The sequence below is a fragment of the Ranitomeya variabilis genome, chromosome 2 (genome assembly GCF_051348905.1).
Source record: "Ranitomeya variabilis isolate aRanVar5 chromosome 2, aRanVar5.hap1, whole genome shotgun sequence".
NCBI lineage: Eukaryota > Metazoa > Chordata > Amphibia > Anura > Dendrobatidae > Ranitomeya > Ranitomeya variabilis.
Window position 1 is genome coordinate 1115408693 of NC_135233.1, and position 20176 is coordinate 1115428868.

The window sequence follows — 20176 nt, forward strand, 5'->3', positions numbered from 1 at the left end:
TGGTAGCAGAATAGGCACAGTATGGAACCTGATGAACAGGCAGGAGATGGCTGGATGTGTAGTGGTAGCAGAATAGGCACAGTATGGAACATGATGTACAGGCAGGAGATGTCCGGATGTGTAGTGGTAGCACAATCTGCACAGTATGGAACATGAATAACAGGAAGGAGATGTCCGGATGTGTAGTGGTAGCAGAATAGGCTCAGTATGGAACCTGATGAACAGTCAGGAAATGTCCGGATGTGTAGTGGTAGCAGAATAGGCACAGTATGGAACATGATGTACAGGCAGGAGATGTCCGGATGTGTAGTGATAGCAGAATAGGCACAGTATGGAACATGATGAACAGGCAGGAGATGTCCGGATGTGTAGTGATAGCAGAATAGGCACAGTATGGAACATGATGAACAGGCAGGAGATGTCCGGATGTGTAGTGGTAGCAGAATCGGCACAGTATGGAACATGATGAACAGGCAGGAGATGTCCGGATGTGTAGTGGTAGCAGAATAGGCACAGTATGGAACCTGATGAACAGGCAGGAGATGGCCAGATGTGTAGTGGTAGCAGAATCTGCACAGTATGGAACATGAATAACAGGAAGGAGATGTCCGGATGTGTAGTGGTAGCAGAATAGGCACAGTATGGAGCATGATGAACAGGCAGGAGATGTCCGGATGTGTAGTGATAGCAGAATAGGCACAGTATGGAACACGATGAACAGGCAGGAGATGTCCGGATGTGTAGTGATAGCAGAATAGGCACAGTATGGAACATGATGAACAGGCAGGAGATGTCCGGATGTGTAGTGGTAGCGGAATCTGCACAGTATGGAACATGATGTACAGGCAGGAGATGTCCGGATGTGTAGTGGTAGCAGAATCTGCACAGTATGGAACATGATGTACAGGCAGGAGATGTCCGGATGTGTAGTGGTAGCAGAATCGGCACAGTATGGAACATGATGAACAGGCAGGAGATGTCCGGATGTGTAGTGGTAGCAGAATCTGCACAGTATGGAACCTGATGAACAGGCAGGAGATGTCCGGATGTGTAGTGATAGCAGAATAGGCACAGTATGGAACATGATGAACAGGCAGGAGATGTCCGGATGTGTAGTGATAGCAGAATCTGCACAGTATGGAACCTGATGAACAGGCAGGAGATGTCCGGATGTGTAGTGGTAGCAGAATCTGCACAGTATGGAACCTGATGAACAGGCAGGAGATGTCCGGATGTGTAGTGGTAGCAGAATCTGCACAGTATGGAACATGATGAACAGGCAGGAGATGTCCGGATGTGTAGTGGTAGCAGAATAGGCACAGTATGGAACATGATGAACAGGCAGGAGATGTCCAGATGTGTCGTGGTAGCAGAATCTGCACAGTATGGAACCTGAAGAACAGGCAGGAGATGTCCGGATGTGTAGTGGTAGCAGAATAGGCTCAGTATGGAACATGATGAACAGGCAGGAGATGTCCAGATGTGTCGTGGTAGCAGAATCTGCACAGTATGGAACATAAAGAACAGGCAGGAGATGTCCGGATGTGTAGTGGTAGCAGAATAGGCTCAGTATGGAACATGATGTACAGGCAAGAGATGTCCGGATGTGTAGTGGTAGCGGAATAGGCACAGTATGGAACATGATGTACAGGCAAGAGATGTCCGGATGTGTAGTGGTAGCGGAATAGGCACAGTATGGAACATGATGAACAGGCAGGAGATGTCCGGATGTGTAGTGGTAGCAGAATAGGCACAGTATGGAACATGATGAACAGGCAGGAGATGTCCGGATGTGTAGTGGTAGCAGAATAGGCTCAGTATGGAACATGATGTACAGGCAAGAGATGTCCGGATGTGTAGTGGTAGCGGAATAGGCACAGTATGGAACATGATGAACAGGCAGGAGATGTCCGGATGTGTAGTGGTAGCAGAATAGGCACAGTATGGAACATGATGAACAGGCAGGAGATGTCCGGATGTGTAGTGGTAGCAGAATAGGCACAGTATGGAACATGATGTACAGGCAGGAGATGTCCGGATGTGTAGTGATAGCAGAATAGGCACAGTATGGAACACGATGAACAGGCAGGAGATGTCCGGATGTGTAGTGGTAGCAGAATAGGCACAGTATGGAACCTGATGAACAGGCAGGAGATGGCTGGATGTGTAGTGGTAGCTGAATCTGCACAGTATGGAACATGAATAACAGGAAGGAGATGTCCGGATGTGTAGTGGTAGCAGAATAGGCTCAGTATGGAACCTGATGAACAGGCAGGAAATGTCCGGATGTGTAGTGGTAGCAGAATAGGCACAGTATGGAACATGATGTACAGGCAGGAGATGTCCGGATGTGTAGTGATAGCAGAATAGGCACAGTATGGAACACGATGAACAGGCAGGAGATGTCCGGATGTGTAGTGATAGCAGAATAGGCACAGTATGGAACATGATGTACAGGCAGGAGATGTCCGGATGTGTAGTGGTAGCAGAATCGGCACAGTATGGAACATGATGAACAGGCAGGAGATGTCCGGATGTGTAGTGGTAGCAGAATAGGCACAGTATGGAACCTGATGAACAGGCAGGAGATGGCCAGATGTGTAGTGGTAGCAGAATCTGCACAGTATGGAACATGAATAACAGGAAGGAGATGTCCGGATGTGTAGTGGTAGCAGAATCTGCACAGTATGGAACATGATGAACAGGCAGGAGATGTCCGGATGTGTAGTGGTAGCAGAATAGGCACAGTATGGAACCTGATGAACAGGCAGGAGATGTCCCTATGTGTAGTGGTAGCAGAATAGGCACAGTATGGAGCATGATGAACAGGCAGGAGATGTCCGGATGTGTAGTGATAGCAGAATAGGCACAGTATGGAACACGATGAACAGGCAGGAGATGTCCGGATGTGTAGTGATAGCAGAATAGGCACAGTATGGAACATGATGTACAGGCAGGAGATGTCCGGATGTGTAGTGGTAGCAGAATCTGCACAGTATGGAACCTGATGAACAGGCAGGAGATGTCCGGATGTGTAGTGATAGCAGAATAGGCACAGTATGGAACATGATGAACAGGCAGGAGATGTCCGGATGTGTAGTGGTAGCAGAATAGGCACAGTATGGAACATGATGAACAGGCAGGAGATGTCCAGATGTGTCGTGGTAGCAGAATCTGCACAGTATGGAACATAAAGAACAGGCAGGAGATGTCCGGATGTGTAGTGGTAGCAGAATAGGCTCAGTATGGAACATGATGTACAGGCAAGAGATGTCCGGATGTGTAGTGGTAGCGGAATAGGCACAGTATGGAACATGATGAACAGGCAGGAGATGTCCGGATGTGTAGTGGTAGCAGAATAGGCACAGTATGGAACATGATGAACAGGCAGGAGATGTCCGGATGTGTAGTGGTAGCAGAATAGGCACAGTATGGAACCTGATGAACAGGCAGGAGATGTCCGGATGTGTCGTGGTAGCAGAATCTGCACAGTATGGAACATGATGAACAGGCAGGAGATGTCCGGATGTGTAGTGGTAGCAGAATCTGCACAGTATGGAACATGATGAACAGGCAGGAGATGTCCGGATGTGTAGTGGTAGCAGAATAGGCACAGTGTGGAACCTGATGAACAGGCAGGAGATGTACGGATGTGTCGTGGTAGCAGAATCTGCACAGTATGGAACATGATGAACAGGCAGGAGATGTCCGGATGTGTAGTGGTAGCAGAATCTGCACAGTATGGAACATGATGAACAGGCAGGAGATGTCCGGATGTGTAGTGGTAGCAGAATCTGCACAGTATGGAACATGATGAACAGGCAGGAGATGTCCGGATGTGTAGTGGTAGCAGAATCTGCACAGTATGGAACATGATGATCAGGCAGGAGATGTCCGGATGTGTAGTGGTAGCAGAATCTGCACAGTATGGAACATGATGAACAGGCAGGAGATGTCCGGATGTGTAGTGGTAGCAGAATCTGCACAGTATGGAACATGATGAACAGGCAGGAGATGTCCGGATGTGTAGTGGTAGCAGAATCTGCACAGTATGGAACATGATGAACAGGCAGGAGATGTCCGGATGTGTAGTGGTAGCAGAATCTGCACAGTATGGAACATGATGAACAGGCAGGAGATGTCCGGATGTGTAGTGGTAGCAGAATCTGCACAGTATGGAACCTGATGAACAGGCAAGAGATGTCCGGATGTGTAGTGGTAGCAGAATCTGCACAGTATGGAACATGATGAACAGGCAGGAGATGTCCGGATGTGTAGTGGTAGCAGAATAGGCACAGTATGGAACATGATGAACAGGCAGGAGATGTCCGGATGTGCAGTGATAGCAGAATAGGCACAGCATGGAACCTGATGAACAGGCAGGAGATGTCCGGATGTGTAGTGGTAGCAGAATCTGCACAGTATGGAACATGATGAACAGGCAGGAGATGTCCGGATGTGTAGTGGTAGCAGAATCTGCACAGTATGGAACATGATGAACAGGCAGGAGATGTCCGGATGTGTAATGGTAGCAGAATCTGCACAGTATGGAACCTGATGAACAGGCAGGAGATGTCCGGATGTGTAGTGGTAGCAGAATCTGCACAGTATGGAACCTGATGAACAGGCAGGAGATGTCCGGATGTGTAGTGGTAGCAGAATCTGCACAGTATGGAACATGATGAACAGGCAGGAGATGTCCGGATGTGTAGTGATAGCAGAATAGGCACAGTATGGAACATGAAGAACAGGCAGGAGATGTCCGGATGTGTAGTGGTAGCAGAATCTGCACAGTATGGAACATGAAGAACAGGCAGGAGATGTCCGGATGTGTAATGGTAGCAGAATCTGCACAGTATGGAACCTGATGAACAGGCAGGAGATGTCCGGATGTGTAGTGGTAGCAGAATCTGCACAGTATGGAACATGATGTACAGGCAGGAGATGTCCGGATGTGTAGTGGTAGCAGAATAGGCACAGTATGGAACATGATGAACAGGCAGGAGATGTCCGGATGTGTAGTGGTAGCAGAATAGGCACAGTATGGAACCTGATGAACAGGCAGTAGATGTCCGGATGTGTAGTGGTAGCAGAATCGGCACAGTATGGAACATGATGAACAGGCAGGAGATGTCCGGATGTGTAGTGGTAGCAGAATAGGCACAGTATGGAACCTGATGAACAGGCAGGAGATGTCCGGATGTGTAGTGGTAGCAGAATAGGCACAGTATGGAACATGATGAACAGGCAGGAGATGTCCGGATGTGTAGTGGTAGTAGAATCTGCACAGTATGGAACCTGATGAACAGGCAGGAGATGTCCGGATGTGTAGTGGTAGCAGAATAGGCACAGTATGGAACATGATGTACAGGCAGGAGATGTCCGGATGTGTAGTGGTAGCAGAATAGGCACAGTATGGAACATGATGAACAGGCAGGAGATGTCCGGATGTGTAGTGGTAGCAGAATAGGCACAGTATGGAACATGATGAACAGGCAGGAGATGTCCGGATGTGTAATGGTAGCAGAATCTGCACAGTATGGAACCTGATGAACAGGCAGGAGATGTCCGGATGTGTAGTGGTAGCAGAATCTGCACAGTATGGAACATGATGAACAGGCAGGAGATGTCCGGATGTGTAGTGGTAGCAGAATAGGCACAGTATGGAACATGATGAACAGGCAGGAGATGTCCGGATGTGTAATGGTAGCAGAATCTGCACAGTATGGAACCTGATGAACAGGCAGGAGATGTCCGGATGTGTAGTGGTAGCAGAATCTGCACAGTATGGAACATGATGAGCAGGCAGGAGATGTCCGGATGTGTAGTGGTAGCAGAATCTGCACAGTATGGAACATGATGAACAGGCAGGAGATGTCCGGATGTGTAGTGGTAGCAGAATAGGCACAGTATGGAACCTGATGTACAGGCAGGAGATGTCCGGAAGTGTAGTGGTAGCAGAATAGGCACAGTATGGAACATGATGAACAGGCAGGAGATGTCCGGATGTGCAGTGATAGCAGAATAGGCACAGCATGGAACATGATGAACAGGCAGGAGATGTCCGGATGTGTAGTGGTAGCAGAATAGGCACAGTATGGAACATGATGAACAGGCAGGAGATGTCCGGATGTGTAGTGGTAGCAGAATCTGCACAGTATGGAACCTGATGAACAGGCAGGAGATGTCCGGATGTGTAGTGGTAGCAGAATCTGCACAGTATGGAGCATGATGAACAGGCAGGAGATGTCCGGATGTGTAGTGGTAGCAGAATAGGCACAGTATGGAACATGATGAACAGGCAGGAGATGTCCGGATGTGTAGTGGTAGCAGAATCTGCACAGTATGGAACCTGATGAACAGGCAGGAGATGTCCGGATGTGTAGTGGTAGCAGAATCGGCACAGTATGGAACATGATGAACAGGCAGGAGATGTCCGGATGTGTAGTGGTAGCAGAATCGGCACAGTATGGAACATGATGAACAGGCAGGAGATGTCCGGATGTGTAGTGGTAGCAGAATCTGCACAGTATGTAACATGATGAACAGGCAGGAGATGTCCGGATGTGTAGTGGTAGCAGAATAGGCACAGTATGGAACATGATGGACAGGCAGGAGATGTCCGGATGTGTAGTGGTAGCAGAATAGGCACAGTATGGAACCTGATGAACAGGCAGGAGATGTCCGGATGTGTAGTGGTAGCAGAATAGGCACAGTATGTAACATGATGAACAGGCAGGAGATGTCCGGATGTGTAGTGGTAGCAGAATAGGCACAGTATGGAACATGATGAACAGGCAGGAGATGTCCGGATGTGTAGTGGAAGCAGAATCTGCACAGTATGGAACCTGATGAACAGGCAGGAGATGTCCGGATGTGTAGTGGAAGCAGAATAGGCACAGTATGGAACATGATGAACAGGCAGGAGATGTCCGGATGTGCAGTGATAGCAGAATAGGCACAGTATGGAACCTGATGAACAGGCAGGAGATGTCCGGATGTGTAGTGGTAGCAGAATCTGCACAGTATGGAACATGATGAACAGGCAGGAGATGTCCGGATGTGCAGTGATAGCAGAATAGGCACAGTATGGAACCTGATGAACAGGCAGGAGATGTCCGGATGTGTAGTGGTAGCAGAATAGGCACAGTATGGAACATGATGAACAGGCAGGAGATGTCCGGATGTGTAGTGGTAGTAGAATCTGCACAGTATGGAACCTGATGAACAGGCAGGAGATGTCCGGATGTGTAGTGGTAGCAGAATAGGCACAGTATGGAACATGATGTACAGGCAGGAGATGTCCGGATGTGTAGTGGTAGCAGAATAGGCACAGTATGGAACATGATGAACAGGCAGGAGATGTCCGGATGTGTAGTGGTAGCACAATCTGCACAGTATGTAACATGATGAACAGGCAGGAGGTGTCCGGATGTGTAGTGGTAGCAGAATAGGCACAGTATGAAGCATGATGAACAGGCAGGAGATGTCCGGATGTGTAGTGGTAGCAGAATCTGCACAGTATGGAACATGATGAACAGGCAGGAGATGTCCGGATGTGTAGTGGTAGCAGAATAGGCACAGTATGGAACACGATGAACAGGCAGGAGATGTCCGGATGTGTAGTGGTAGCAGAATAGGCACAGTATGGAACATGATGAACAGGCAGGAGATGTCCGGATGTGTAGTGGTAGCAGAACCTGCACAGTATGGAACATGATGAACAGGCAGGAGATGTCCGGATGTGTAGTGATAGCAGAATATGCACAGTATGGAACATGATGAACAGGCAGGAGGTGTCCGGATGTGTAATGGTAGCAGAATCTGCACAGTATGGAACATGATGTACAGGCAGGAGATGTCCGGATGTGCAGTGGTAGCAGAATCTGCACAGTATGGAACATGATGAACAGGCAGGAGATGTCCGGATGTGTAGTGGTAGCAGAATAGGCACAGTATGGAACATGATGTACAGGCAGGAGATGCCGGATGTGTAGTGGTAGCAGAACCTGCACAGTATGGAACATGATGAACAGGCAGGAGATGTCCGGATGTGTAATGGTAGCAGAATCTGCACAGTATGGAACATGATGTACAGGCAGGAGATGTCCGGATGTGCAGTGGTAGCAGAATCTGCACAGTATGGAACATGATGAACAGGCAGGAGATGTCCGGATGTGTAGTGGTAGCAGAATAGGCACAGTATGGAACATGATGTACAGGCAGGAGATGCCGGATGTGTAGTGATAACAGAATAGGCACAGTATGGAACATGATGAACAGGCAGGAGATGTCCGGATGTGTAGTGGTAGCAGAATAGGCACAGTATGGAACATGATGAACAGGCAGGAGATGTCCGGATGTGTAGTGGTAGCAGAATCTGCACAGTATGGAACATGATGAACAGGCAGGAGGTGTCCGGATGTGTAGTGGTAGCAGAATAGGCACAGTATGGAACATGATGAACAGGCAGGAGATGTCCGGATGTGTAGTGGTAGCAGAATAGGCACAGTATGGAACACGATGAACAGGCAGGAGATGTCCGGATGTGTAGTGGTAGCAGAATAGGCACAGTATGGAACATGATGTACAGGCAGGAGATGTCCGGATGTGTAGTGGTAGCAGAACCTGCACAGTATGGAACATGATGAACAGGCAGGAGATGTCCGGATGTGTAGTGATAGCAGAATCTGCACAGTATGGAACATGATGAACAGGCAGGAGATGTCCGGATGTGTAGTGGTAGCAGAATAGGCACAGTATGGAACATGATGTACAGGCAGGAGATGTCCGGATGTGTAGTGGTAGCAGAATAGGCACAGTATGGAACATGATGTACAGGCAGGAGATGTCCGGATGTGTAGTGATAGCAGAATCTGCACAGTATGGAACATGATGAACAGGCAGGAGATGTCCGGATGTGTAGTGGTAGCAGAATAGGCACAGTATGGAACATGATGAACAGGCAGGAGGTGTCCGGATGTGTAGTGGTAGCAGAATAGGCACAGTATGGAACATGATGTACAGGCAGGAGATGTCCGGATGTGTAGTGGTAGCAGAACCTGCACAGTATGGAACATGATGAACAGGCAGGAGATGTCCGGATGTGTAGTGGTAGCAGAATCTGCACAGTATGGAACATGATGAACAGGCAGGAGGTGTCCGGATGTGTAGTGGTAGCAGAATAGGCACAGTATGGAACATGATGTACAGGCAGGAGATGTCCGGATGTGTAGTGGTAGCAGAACCTGCACAGTATGGAACATGATGAACAGGCAGGAGATGTCCGGATGTGTAGTGGTAGCAGAATAGGCACAGTATGGAACATGATGTACAGGCAGGAGATGTCCGGATGTGTAGTGATAGCAGAATCTGCACAGTATGGAACATGATGAACAGGCAGGAGATGTCCGGATGTGTAATGATAGCAGAATCTGCACAGTATGGAACATGATGAACAGGCAGGAGGTGTCCGGATGTGTAGTGGTAGCAGAATAGGCACAGTATGGAACATGATGTACAGGCAGGAGGTGTCCGGATGTGTAGTGGTAGCAGAATAGGCACAGTATGGAACATGATGAACAGGCAGGAGATGTCCGGATGTGTAGTGGTAGCAGAACCTGCACAGTATGGAACATGATGAACAGGCAGGAGATGTCCGGATGTGTAGTGGTAGCAGAATCTGCACAGTACAATCATGGCCAAAAATTTTGAGAATGAGACAAATATGAATTTTTCCAAAGTCTACTGCTTCATTTTTTCTAATGGCAGTTTGCATATACTCCTGAATGTCGGAGTGATCAGCTTAACAGCAATTACTGTACTTGCAAAGTCAATATTTGCCCAGAAAATGAACTTTAACCCCCAAAACACATTTCAACATCATTGCAGTCCTGCCTTAAAAGGAGCAGCTAACATCGTTTTAGTGATTGATCCATTCACACAGGTGTGGGTGTTGATGAGGACAGGGCTGGCGATCAATCAGTCATGATTAAGTAAGAATGATATCACTGGACACTTTACAAGGAGGCTGGTGCTTGGTATCATTGTTTCTCTTCAGTTAACCATGGTTATCTCTAAAGAAACACGTGCAGCCATCATTGCACTGCACAAAAATGGCCTAACAGGGAAGAGTATCGCAGCTACAAAGATTGCACCTCGGTCATCAATCTATCGCATCATCAAGAACTTCAAGGAGAGAGCTTCCATTGTTGTCAAAAAGGCTCCAGGGCGCCCAAGAAAGACCAGCAAGCGCCAGGACCGTATCTTAGAACTGTGTCAGCTGCGGGATCGGACTCCCAGCAGTGCCGAGCTTGCTCAGGAATGGCAGCAGGCTGGTGTGAGTGCTTCTGCACGCACTGTGAGGCGGAGACACTTTGAGCAAGGCCTGGATTCAAGGAGGGCAGCAAAGAAGCCACTTCTCTCCAGAAAAAACATCAGGGACCGACTGATATTCTGCAAAAGGTACAGGGAGTGGACTGCTGAGGACTGGGGCAAAGTCATTTTCTCTGATGGATCCCCTTTTCGATTGTTTGGGACATTCGGAGAAGAAGAGGTGAGCGCTACCACCAGTCTTGTCTCATGCCAACTGTAAAGCATCCTGAGACCATTCATGTGTGGGGTTGCTTCTCAGCCAAGGGAATCGGCTCACTCACAGTCTTGCCTAAAAACACAGCCATGAATAAAGAATGGTACCAGAATGTCCTCCAAGAGCAACTTCTCCCAACCGTCCAAAAGCAGTTTGGCGCCCAACAATGCCTTTTCCAGCATGATGGAGCACCTTGCCATAAAGCAAAGGTGATAACTAAATGGCTCATGGAACAAAACAGAGATTTTGAGTCCATGGCCTGGAAACTCCCCAGATCTTAATCCCATTGAGAACTTGTGGTCAATCATCAAGAGACGGGTGGACAAACAAAAACCAACAAATTCTGGCAAAATGCAAGCATTGATTATGCAAGAATGGACTGCTATCAGTCAGGATTTGGTCCAGAAGTTGATTGAGAGCATGCCAGGGAGAACTGCAGAGGTCTTGAAGAAGAAGGGTCAACACTGCAAAGATTGACTTGCTGCATGAACTCATTCTAACTGTCAAAATAACCTATTGGTACTCATAATATGATTGCAATTATATTTCTGTATGTGATATAAACATCAGACAAACTAATAAAAACCAGAGGGCAGCAGATCATGGGAAAATATCATTTTGGTGTCATTCTCAAAACTTTTGGCCATGACTGTACAAAGAATGGAGATCTGTCATTTTTATCATCGGTACACTTCACCTGTGAGAGACTGAATCTAAAGATATAAAATGTGATTTTCTTTCTTTTTTCATTGTTACATCATTAGTCAGAATTTTATTACATTAAATAAATATTTGATACAATAGAAAAACAGAACTTAATATTTGGTCAGAAACGTTTGCAGTTACAGAGGTCGGACGTTTCCTGCAGTTCTTGACCAGTTTGCACAGGCTGCCGCAGGGATTGTGCTCCCTCCATACAGATATTTCAGAGTTCAGGGGGCCATGCATACCAGGCTTATACTCGAGTATATATGGTACTTATTTTCCCCACTGTGTGCCTAAAGCATAATTGAAGGTTTTCATGTAAATGTCTTCTGACTGAGCACTCGGCAGCATGATCCTGTGGTCCTGACCGTGTGACATGCGCCAAGTGGGCGTTCTAGGAGAGGTCCCATCCGGTCACCCTTCATCCAGAGGACAGTCATTACAGGTGACCCTTCTGTCATCAGGATAGCCGTGAACTCTGACCTCCTTCATTTAGCCAAGGACATTGCAACATTCAAGCTGTTCCCAATGTGGGCAGAGGGCCACAATGTCCAGCATCTTACCCTCACTGGGGTCCCGCTCGGTCACAAAGGACCCTTCACTAGTCTACATTACAACGTTTGACGGTGATAGCCTCTTCTGGGTACAAAAAGGTATCACAGACCAAAAATGGAAAATAACCTGTCCATAGACCACAGGGGCTAGCCTGAGCAGCATGTACAAGGCCTCTTCACCTCGCGCACACACACAGACCCAGTGGAACCGCCCCAGCTGCCTTAAATCGGCCACCCCAAACCTGGGCTGGAGGTAATTGAGCAGCCGATCCCACCCGGCTCTTTCAGCTACTTGTAAAACCCGGACCCATAATCCGGGCTCTTCAGACACCTCTCAGCACGAAGGCCATGTGCACACGCTGCAGATCCGCAAGTGATTTACAGTACAATGTAAATCAATGGAAAAAAAATGCTGTGCTAATGGTGCGGAAAAATCTGCACGGAAAACGCTGCGGATTAAAAGAAGGAGCATGTGATTTATTTGTGCGGATCTGCAGCGTTTCTGCACCCATTCCATAATAGAAATCCGCAGGGGTAAGAATGCATGAAATCCGCACAAAAAAACGCATCAAATCCGCATCTGTGTTTTCTGCCAAGAGATGCAGAATCCGCACAAAAAAATCCAGAGGCAGATCCGCAAGGTGTGCACATAGCCTGACTGTGCTGGAGCACGCTTCCCCGGGTGGGGATACCTCGCTCCCGTCCACGGCCCGTCCAGATGCCACCTTGCAGGGTGTAGATTTCGGCACTCCAGTAACTCTTTCTGGTACAAGGCGAGTTTTATGTGTCGAGGTTACATGATCGCCTCAGGGGGAGTTCACTCCTATTTGTAATCGATGTACTTCGGTTCTTACATGTTGTATGTGCTTTAAGTAGATTGCTGCATTTTTATGTTTGGCCCCTGGACAATGAAGAACCAGTCCTCGCCCAGTGGTCAGATTAGTGTTTTGGGAAGGGGGTCAGCGTGCACCCAAAGTGTATAAAAGGTGTGTAACTTCCATATAGTGTCGGTGGGTGTGAGGGAGCGCCATTGCCTGGAATAAAGGTTTCTTATCCCATGTTCACCTCCAGAGTGTGTTAATACCAGTGACGGAGCGTCTGTGTGTGAGGGGCACCAGGAGGTGTCCGTAATTCTGAATGTTTGCCCTCCTTGTTATACTACTGTAAATCATGTTGTGCACATTTATGGTACCGTTGTGGAAATGCTATGTCTGACCACTGTTATAGTATGGCCACTAGATAGGGGGGCACAGTTATTCAGCTTGTAAATAGTAAAGTGGGAGGAGCGACCAGCAGATAATCTGGGAAACATCTGGACGTTTGGATCAGTTGGGCGGGAGCGCCCTGTCAGGGCAGTCAGCTCCTCAGAAGTCCAAGGTCTAGTCAGGCAGCATCAGGGCCAGGAAGGCCAGCCGAGAGAGAAGAAGGGCGAACAAGCCCAGCTATCCAGGGTCCGTGGGGAAGACTGCAGCAGTGACAGCAGCAATAGCAGTGACCACGTAACGATTTAGGCAAGAGCCAGGCCATCCACAGCTGTAGGATACAACTGCGGCTGAAGAAAGAGCAGGACAGAAGGGCAGGTCTCTCGCCTGTTTGCGGCTGATTTCGGGGGCTGAAGGGCTTCTGTCTGGGGCGAAACAGCTTACAGGATGCCTGACTGTGATAGACTGAACAGGGAAGACGCTGAGAAGCCGTGCGGTACGGTACGCCCCGGGTACGTGCTGTGTGACCGGAAGAATAATGCAGGGAAAGAGGAAGACGTGTACTGCTTAGAACATGGTATTAATGCTGTAACAGAAGTGGATGTGCTGTGTCCTGAAGTCAGTAAAGTTGTGCGATTGCATTGGACTGTGACTCTACTGAAGAGAGAGGAGACTGAAGGCGTTGGACCTGGAGAGACAGGTACACTTACTAAAGGAGCGGCAGGTGTGCTGATGGGGAGTCGTGGAGTGTATGTGATGGGAGGCCAGGGTGTGATGGAGCAGAAGTCCTCAGCCACGACTACGCGCCTGGCCCACCCTTACATGTGCAGCGCGCCTCGCGTGTGCTTGCTTGGTGACGCGTTGTACCTTGCTACTTTCACATTTTCTCTTCTGCTGTTAGGAAATTTCTAATTTTTGGCAGCCCAGTCCTTACAGTCTGCCTTGTGTAGTTTTCAAATGATCCCTTGGATTTTTATAGACCTATTTCCTTGTATCTAAAGGTCCCGTCACACTCAGCAACTTTGCAGCGAGAACGACGACGATCCGTGACGTTGCAGCGTCCTGGATAGCGATCTCGTGGTGTTTGACACGCAGCAGCGATCTGGATCCCGCTGTGATATCGCTGGTCGGAGCTAGAAGTCCAGAACTTTATTTGGTCGTCAGGTCGGCGTGTATCGTCGTGTTTGACACCAAAAGCAACGATACCAGCGATGTTTTACATGGAGCTAATGACCTGTGAGAACGATAAGTGAGTCACCGTTACGTCACAGGATCGCTCCTGCATCGTTCTGGAGCTGCTGTGTTTGACATCTCTACAGCGACCTAAACAGTGACGCTGCAGCGATCGGCTCGTTGTCTATATCGCTGCAGCGTCGCTGAGTGTGACGGGACCTTTACTCCTCTCATGGCGTTTCCTCTGTTGTCTCGCCCACCATTGAGTCATTGTGTCTGTGGTATTCATATGTTCGCTGTTTAAGCCTTATTTAGTCAGTCACATTTTAATTAGGAAAAGAACAATAGAGGAATATGGGAGAGAAAGCCCACTAATTCGCAGAATAGCCATAGCGTGAGTGTCATGGGGTCATTCTCTGGTATCACACCATCAAGAGCGTGAGAGCTGAGTGAACCGTCCCAAGAACCTTTAGTATATGCAAACCGAAGGGTCCATGAAACAGTCCGACACAGGATAAAATATTTCAGGAGCGCGGCTTCAGACCAGGGATGGGACAAATGCCCTGGAAGACGAGTCACAATCCTCCAACAGTATTTTCCAGGGTAATCAGGGTTTCTCAAAGTCTCTCTGGGGTGCTGGCCTTAGCAACAGCGTCCCACAAAGGATCGATCTTGCTGGTCTCTGTCCTCCTCAGACCCCCTTGTTATAGCCAGGGGTAGTTAGACATTGGAGAGTTTTCAGGCCCCCTAGACCTGGGAAGGTGCCTCCGAGATCACCGCAGTACAGGGGGTGATTTGTAGAGGGGTCATGAGTGGACAGTCAGGAAGTGTCAGCAGGGGTCATCAAGAGGCATGGGCACATTCAGGCTGCAGATGGTAACGGAGCTAGTACAATTATCGGACCTTTTGTAAGGTAATTAAGACTCCAGACATGACGGGGAACACACAGAATGATCCAGAGCAACAAGACAACACTCCGAAAATCAGTAACAGTATGAACATAGACAGAATGATGCCCCACACACACCATATCACATTGTGCATTCTGTTATTTAGAAACTGTAACAAGGAAATGAAAAGTTTGGCAAAAATGTTACCTGAATAAATGAGCTTGTTTCCTGCATCTCCTCCTGTGCCACTGCCGCCATCTGGCTGCGTTGTCCACAGACGCTCTCACGGACAATACCGCGCTTATACGGGTGTTATAGGGCGGAATGGCCCCTGCAGGTTGGGGCAGTGCTTCATGCAGGTTTATTGGAGCATCAGACACTGCCCCGTGCATGGAGCAGATGAATGGGAATTTGGGAATGTGCAGAGCTTTGGTGCTAGGTCACAAAATGCTGTCACATGTAAAGAAAGCCAGCTCACCTAGCACTTGAAGTCCAGTTTGCACGGAACCAGGTGGATCCACACCAGATAATGTGCTCGAGGATAAAAAAAAAAGGGTGGTTGTTCCAGCATCTGGTAACATTTGTTCTTTTATTTTAAATCCATTAAAACTTGCAAAAATTACAATGGTTGCATCGACAAGGCGGGGGAGCAAGACGTGATTCGAACGCTCACTTGTTCTTTATCACAGCTTAGCTACATAATCAAAAAATGTTACTACAATACTGTAGGTGTGCCAATGAAAACCGTTGGAGCAAGTCACATGACACAATTATATCAATGAATTCACTAAACAACAGATGTGTGAAAACAATAGTGATACATGGTTTCTCTTTTTACATTAAAACCGCAAATTAAATGAATTATCATTGAAAAATGTGACAAATCCTGGTATGGCAGACGCATCCCCCCGCCATGTGAAGACCATATCATCTATGAATCCTCCATAGCAGGGTAATGACGGTTTCCTCTAGTTGTAAAACCCTGGTGTTCTTAGCTGTGATTCTTCTGGGCATTCCCGGTGATACTGACTCCACTGCTGGCCATCGCAAACCGTCTGCAGGTAACGCCATTTCCCAGCAGCCGAGCGCAGCCTGTGGCTAAGGCCATACCAGTAGGGGAGTTCACAAAGAGAAATAATATCAACCTCAGATTAAAACCCCGGGTTATCCCCAATGGGTATTAGATAGAGGTAAGAAAATAGCTCCTGACAAAAAAACAAACTGAACTATTGTGTCCTAAAACTAAAGTAAAAAATGATTATTTTTTCACACAAACCTCTTATTTCGCTGCAATACAGTGCACAATTTCCAGAAATAAAAAAATTGTGTAGTAAACATTTTCCAATACTTTTTGAGGATGAGACATTAGCACACTTTTCGAAAAAAAAAGGCTGCAATATTGTAGCAAAAAAGGCACCTTCAGTAGGTAATTCACTTTCTCCAACATCTTTTACTGACTCACAAATATATATATATACCGTATATACTCGAGTATAAGCCGAGATTTTCAGCCCACTTTTTTGGGCTGAAATTGCCCCTCTCGGCTTATACTCGATTCATACCGGGGGTCGGCAGGGGGGGGAGCGGGGGCTGTCTAAAAATACTCACCTAGTCCAGGCGCGGTCCCTGCTTCCCCGGCGCCAGCAGCAGCAGCTTCAGCTTCTTCCTGTACTCAGCGGTCACATGGTCCCGCTCATTACAGTAAATGAATATTCGGCTCCACCTCCCATAGGGGTGGAGCCGCCTATTCATTACTGTAATCAGCGGGACCATGTGACCGCTGAGTACAGGATGAAGCGCTGCGGCGTCGGGGAAGCAGGATCTACACAGCGGCAGGACCAGGTGAGTATACGGGGAGGGGAGCGCTGCGCTGCGCGATAGTCACCTGCTCCTCGTTCCGGGCGCCGATCTGTCTCCAGCAGGGACGCTGAGGTCAGAGGGCGCGGTGACGTGGTCAGTGCGCGCCCTCTGCTGAACGTCAGTGCTGGAGACAGATCGGCGCCGGAACGAGGAGCAGGTGACTATTGAAAGTGCGGGGGCCTGAACGACGGAGAGGTGAGTATGTGATTTTTTTTTTTTTTATCACAGCAAATGGGGCAAGTGTCTGTATGGAGCATCTATGGGGCCATAACGTTCCTGCAGCACTATACGGGGCCATAACATTCCTGCAGCACTATATGGGGCCATAACATTCCTGCAGCACTATACGGGGCCATAACGTTCCTGCAGCACTATATGGGGCCATAACGTTCCTGGAGCACTATATGGGGCCATAACGTTCCTGGAGCACTATATGGGGCCATAACGTTCCTGGAGCACTATATGGGGCCATAACATTCCTGCAGCACTATATGGGGCCATAACGTTCCTGGAGCACTATATGGGGCCATAACATTCCTGCAGCACTATATGGGGCCATAACGTTTACTGTAAGAGCAGTGAGACTATGGAACTCTCTGCCGTATGATGTTGTAATGAGGGATTCATTACTTAAATTTAAGAGGGGACTGGATACCTTTCTGGAAAAGTATAATGTTACTGGGTATATGCACTAGATTCCTTGATAAGGCGTTGATCCAGGGAACTAGTCTGATTGCCGTAGGTGGAGTCGGGAAGGAATTTTTTTCCCCATGGTGGAGTTACTCTTTGCCACATGGGTTTTTTTTTCCTTCCCCTGGATCAACATGTTAGGGCATGTTAGGTTAGGCTATGGGTTGAACTAGATGGACTTACAGTCTTCCTTCAACCTTAATAACTATGTAACTATGTAACTATGTTCCTGCAGCACTATATGGGGCCATAACGTTCCTGCGGCACTATATGGGGCCATAACGTTCCTGCGGCACTATATGGGGCCATAACGTTCCTGCAGCACTATATGGGGGCCATAACGTTCCTGCAGCACTATATGGGGCCATAACATTCCTGCAGCACTATATGGGGGCCATAACGTTCCTGCAGCACTATATGGGGCCATAACATTCCTGCAGCACTATATGGGACCATAACGTTCCTGCAGCACTATATGGGGCCATAACGTTCCTGCAGCACTATATGGGGGCCATAACGTTCCTGCAGCACTATATGGGGCCATAACATTCCTGCAGCACTATATGGGGCCATAACGTTCCTGCAGCACTATATGGGGGCCATAACGTTCCTGCAGCACTATATGGGGCCATAACGTTCCTGCAGCACTATATGGGGCCATAACATTCCTGCGGCACTATATGGGGCCATAACGTTCCTGCGGCACTATATGGGGCCATAACGTTCCTGCAGCACTATATGGGGGCCATAACGTTCCTGCAGCACTATATGGGGCCATAACATTCCTGCAGCACTATATGGGACCATAACGTTCCTGCAGCACTATATGGGGCCATAACGTTCCTGCAGCACTATATGGGGGCCATAACGTTCCTGCAGCACTATATGGGGCCATAACATTCCTGCAGCACTATATGGGGCCATAACGTTCCTGCAGCACTATATGGGGGCCATAACGTTCCTGCAGCACTATATGGGGCCATAACGTTCCTGCAGCACTATATGGGGCCATAACATTCCTGCAGCACTATATGGGGCCATAACGTTCCTGCGGCACTATATGGGGCCATAACATTCCTGCAGCACTATATAGGGGCCATAATGTTCCTGCAGCACTATATGGGGGCCATAACGTTCCTGCAGCACTATATAGGGGCATAATGCTTGTGCAGCACTATATGAGGCAAGTGTCTGTATGGGGCCATAATTAACGTTTGTAGGGCACTACGGCATATGGGGCAAGTGTCTGTATGGAGCATCTTATACGGCCATAACGTTTGTGCAGCACTATAAGGGGCAAATATCTTTATAGAGCATCTTATGGGGCCATAATCAGCATTTGTGCAGCATTATATTGGGCAAATGTGTCTATGGAACATCTTATGGGGCCATTATTAACCTTTATGCAGGATTATATGGGGCATATTTTAATATGGAACATCTTATGGGGCCCATCTGAACTGTATGGAGCATTATATGGGGCTCCTGATTCAATATGGATATTCAAAGACACTTAACCTACTGATGTCTCATTTAATTTTACTTTTATTGGTATCTATTATTACTTTTCACATTTACCGGTAGCTGCTGCATTTCCCACCCTAGGCTTATACTCGAGTCAATAAGTTTTCCCAGTTTTTTGTGGCAAAATTAGGGGGTCGGCTTATACTCGGGTCGGCTTATACTCGAGTATATACGGTATTTATGAAAAATAAAAAAAAGCCCTCGGCTGCAGCGAAAAGGACACATAAAATGTGGTTCCCGGAGATGTCGCATGCGCTCATTCACATTATGCAGCTCTGTTTTCTATGATTCTGATCATTCAGATGAGTCTAAAATTAAGCAGTATATTAATTGTGACTCAGAGAACGTGGTATATAAAATAAATTGCACCATATGTGATAAATTTTATATAGGTTGTACCACACGTAAATTAAAAACCAGGTTGAATGAACATTACAGTGATGGACTCATCGCAAATCACATTAGTAGAAATGTCTCTGCTGTTGCAAAACATTTTATTATCGAACACAATCGTGATATGTCTTTGCAAGTTTTAGGTATTGAAAAACCATTTCCACATGTGAGGTGGGGATATGAAACGCAAATTATTGACAAAAGAAGCATATTGGATTTTTAATCTGGATTCAAGGAACCTTAAAGGTTTTAGGGCTTGTTCACACGATCCTTTTTTTGCTGCTGTTCCGCAGCGCTTTTCAGGCTGCAGATCCGCAGCAGTTTTCCATGCAGGGTACAGTACAATGTTACCCTATGGAAAACAAAAACCGCTGTGCCCACTATCCTTTTTTTCTCAGGCAAATCCGCGCGGATTTGCCTGCAGAAAAAAAGAAGTACCATGTCACTTCTTTCTGCGGATTCCGCTCCTGTTTTCAACAGGCACCAATAGGAAAGTGCTGTTGAAAACCTGCAGAGGAATCTGCAGAAGAAACCGCAGGAAAATCAGCAGTGCAGTTTTGCACTGCGGGTTTTCCAAATCAGGACCTGAAAAAAACC

The 20176-nt window shown here is 47.7% G+C and overlaps 2 protein-coding genes across 2 annotated transcripts in view; both read left to right on the forward strand.

The window, feature by feature from the left end:
* The window catches only part of LOC143808876 (uncharacterized), a 986487-nt gene that overhangs the window by 511807 nt on the left and 454504 nt on the right, over positions 1 to 20176 (forward strand).
* The window catches only part of LOC143808897 (uncharacterized), a 100225-nt gene that overhangs the window by 78400 nt on the left and 1649 nt on the right, over positions 1 to 20176 (forward strand). The gene's annotated exons all lie outside the window — the stretch shown is intronic.